Below are 4,080 nucleotides of genomic sequence, written 5' to 3'. Positions count from 1 at the left end.
GCCTGGCTCTTCAGTGTCATTTTTCACGTCTGCACATAACAAATATGGACTGTTTCTCTGACAGTTATATCCTTACAAGTAAGCAGGCTGGCAGTCCTGCTCTGTTCATACACTTGTTTCTCTCCCTGATGACAAGTCATCTCGAGAACAGCTGGCAGATACCCTACAACATGCTACCCATCAAATGTCACTGTGCTTTTCAGTATTCCAGACTAAGTATTTCCAATGTCATGCATTACTTTCTCTTGATAAAACACTCTGTGCATCATGTCCGAAAAATTAGATCATATATCACTGGTGTTTTTTAACACCTTCTCACATATTTTAGATGAGCAGAAATTTCAAACACAGAGATATGGATGAAATTTGACAATGTATATCAAGCAAGAACGTGGCCAGTTCTCAGAAGAGCCCCGGGAGGAGGCTGTGACAGCTCACACCAGTGCCTGCACAGAGCCTCAGCCAAGACAAAATTATCTCGAGGCCTTGCCAATCAGACACACACTTCACCACAGGGAAGTACTGACTCTGGGTGACATGAGCTCTGCTGCAGTATTTGTCAAACTGACAGGTTTCCACTTCTGTGTAGTTGGCTTTCCTGTGCACGTTCCAGCCATGGCTCCCACAGCCATTTGGTTCAGCTGAACTGAATCTCAGCCTTCATGTAAGAGTCAAAGGATTTCACCTCTGACACAGCAAATCCTCCTTTATGCCATGTAATTCCTTGTGCTCCTGGGTCACTTCCCAATTTGACTGGGAGCACATCCCACATACTTCCTAATGCTGTTAAAGGCAACAGTTTGTTTTGCTCAGCATCACTGTTAGGAAATGTCCCACTGACAAGATTATTCACTGTTCAGAAAAAGCCCATTCCTAAAAGGACTAGCACAGCTGATGCAAATTGTCCCCACACAAAGTATGAGAGCCCAGGGGCTGGTCTAGGGATATAAAATGCCCTTCCAGTCCGACATTTCAGCATACTCACTAGAGACAATGGCTCCTGATGATGAGGTAACAGTAAGAGTTGAAAAGCATAACGGAAAAGAGCTTTAATATCAGCAGAACATGGGGTATTTTTGCCACCTACACCATTTTATCAGTACAACAGGTAGACCGTGGCACAACATTTTTTATTTTATTGGAAGCCAGCGTATCTTCCTGTAGGCATCTTACTCTCTACAGCTCAGTGCTCAGAAAGGCTCCCCAGATCCAATCAAATGTTGTTGTGGAAATACATTAACGTCATAGTCGCTGATCAACTGTGAACAACACTGAGGGTAGCAAACAAATCCATAAGCTAGTTAATTCTGTTAGCTGATGGTAATAAAATATATCATTATATCAAAATTGGCCCATTGCTAATCTAAAATTCCACCAATTTCTGCATCTTTCTGCAAAGGCTTTCCAAGGGCAGCTGTGTCAAAGCTTTTCCTAATGGAATCAAACAGAAGCTACTTAGAAACAAGCCCCTTCTGTATCTACAAATCACTTAAAGTTTGCTATTGATGGAATAACAACTGGTGGCAAAAGGGATTCCCCTCCCAGTCATTCACAAAATTCAGTCTCCCTTTTACTTCAGGTAATACGACACGATGCTAAAGCTCTTCTCAGATCCCTAAGAATCTGTAGCATTCTGCACGTTCATCTGAAGCTCTCCTTGAAAGCAGTGACTCACAGTTTTTCCTTGCCAAAATACCTAACCAATAGTGAAAATAAAAGAAATAACCCTACCAAAACCCATACTGAAGGTAACTCTTTAAGACACCAAACACGACCCTGAAAGATTACAAGTGAAACTTCAGCCTAATTAAAAAGAAAAACAGAGATATCAAAGTTCTCCCTGAAATGGCTGGTTCAGTATTCATGGAAAATTTCAACAAACAATGCATGATTTCTCTGGACCCTCTGAGACATAAACAATGCAATTAAAAGGAAACATTTACTTCCACTCTTGATGGTATTACCTGAGGGATAGCAGATGCCAGATAGTTCAGTGTTTATTAGAAGCAAGTAGCAAGTTTGGCAATTGGAATTGGCTCAACCCTCTCTCACATTTTTGTAATTTTATAACACCATATGGTCACTCCAGATTTTTCTGACTATCTTCCGGTTTAAGTTCAGCTGTTTCACAGAACATTTAAAATGAAGTTAAGCACATTGAAGATATAATGATAAGCAACAAAGCGGCTTTGGAGCAAAGGCTGTACAATTCCTAAGTACCACAGATTTGATTGTTTGAATTTGTTAATATTTGTTAATAAAATGCTTAGTACCTTTGGTCACTGGGGGATGGGTACCAAATGAGGTTAACTGCAATTCCTGAACTCTCCAAGACTTCTGGGCAGAGCTGAAGCACAACCTGAAGGTGAAACAGTCCCCTGCAGTATGGTGACCCCACCACAGCTGCTGGCAGCACAGAAGACAAGCACATAGGCAGGTTGCATTCAAAGCTTTATACACCTTAACAGCATCCTATGCTGCCTTCAGAAGAAAACTGCAGACAGACGTTGAGTTACGGATATCATTCACTTACGTGAAAAGTAATTTCATATTCTTAAAGTGTGCAACAATGAAGAAAAGCCAATAATATAAGGGCAGCATAACTCTGTGCTGATATCACTGATACTTGGCATTAGCCTTGTACCCCATGTTCTCCTACAGAACAGAAACTAATCCAGCCTCTGCCTTCCTCCACAATTCCCTCTCCACAGCCAGACCAGCGCAACAGAGTGCTCCAGCAACAGAGAAGGGAAAGGCAGAAAACAGGCCTCCTTCCTCTAACATTCCACCTGCTGTAGAGCAAAGTGCCAGAACAGAACCACTGCAGATATGAAGGGGATGAAGTTTTCAGTGAAACTGCCCACATGCTCATCCTTAACTATACTGGTCTTCTCATAGTGGAGCTCTCTCCAAAAACAAAACCCCAGCAGCATCAATGCTAATAGTCAGGAACACCACTCAGGGCATGATCAATGCAGTTTTGGGCACCTCAGCACAAGAAAGATATGGAGGTACTGGAGCAGGTCCAGAGAAGGGCAACGAGGCTCGTGAAGGGCTTGGAGAATCAGCCCTATGAGGAGAGACTAAGGAAGCTGGGGCTGTTTAGCCTGAGGAAGAGGAGACTGAGGGGAGACCTTATTGCCGTCTTCCAGTACCTGAAAGGTTCTTACAGTGAGAGTGGGGCAGGTCTCTTCTCACTAGTGACAAGTGACAGGACGAGGGGAAATGGCCTCAAGTTGCGCCAGGGCAAGTTTAGGTTGGATATTAGGAAGAACTTCTTTACAGAAAGGGTGGTTAGGTACTGGAATGGGCTCCCCAGGGAGGTGGTTGAATCGCCATCCCTGGATGAGTTTAAGAGTCGTTTGGATGTGGTACTCAGGGATATGATTTAGCAGAGGTTGGTTTTTTTTTTTTGTTTTTTTTTTTTTTTTTCTTAGAGATGGGGTACTGGTTAGGCTGCGGTTGGACTTGATGATCTTCAAGGTCTTTTCCAACCTGGATAATTCTATGATTCTATGAATTGATGTATTAGTTGCCAATTCAATGTCACTGACTTCTCAGGGAACTGAGGGCAATGAGAGTGCTGGTTAATCAAGTCTCACATTTACCAGATTATCAGCAAAATATATTTCCTACAGATGCATGGCAGAAACATCAGCATGACACAACAATCTGTTTTGTTAATAACTGATGTGACTGTGTAATTTATTGCTGACATCTACTGCAAGACAAGGTACTCAAGTTCTTGCTCCTCAATGGCAGAGAGCAAAAATCCATAAATCATATAAAATAGAAAAGCCCGAGAAGCTTTTTAAGGCATGCTCTTCTTTTAGCTCCACAGACTTCAATGACTTCAAGCCCGACATGAAGGCAATGCAGTGGGTCTGGGCCTCATTAAGTTTTAATCAACCTTTATCCACCATAGCTTTTGAAACGAACTGTTACTAATGACTAGTCATATGTCAGTCTAATGAATGGGATGCAGACTTCCATTAAAATAATGAAATTAGCTTATTTGGACTTTTGTTCCAGTTCCATGGCACACAGCCCCAGGTAATTACAGCTAGCACTACTCGTCCG

The sequence above is a fragment of the Excalfactoria chinensis genome, chromosome 14 (assembly GCF_039878825.1).
Source record: "Excalfactoria chinensis isolate bCotChi1 chromosome 14, bCotChi1.hap2, whole genome shotgun sequence".
Lineage (NCBI taxonomy): Eukaryota > Metazoa > Chordata > Aves > Galliformes > Phasianidae > Excalfactoria > Excalfactoria chinensis.
This window is presented reverse-complemented; position numbering follows the sequence as displayed.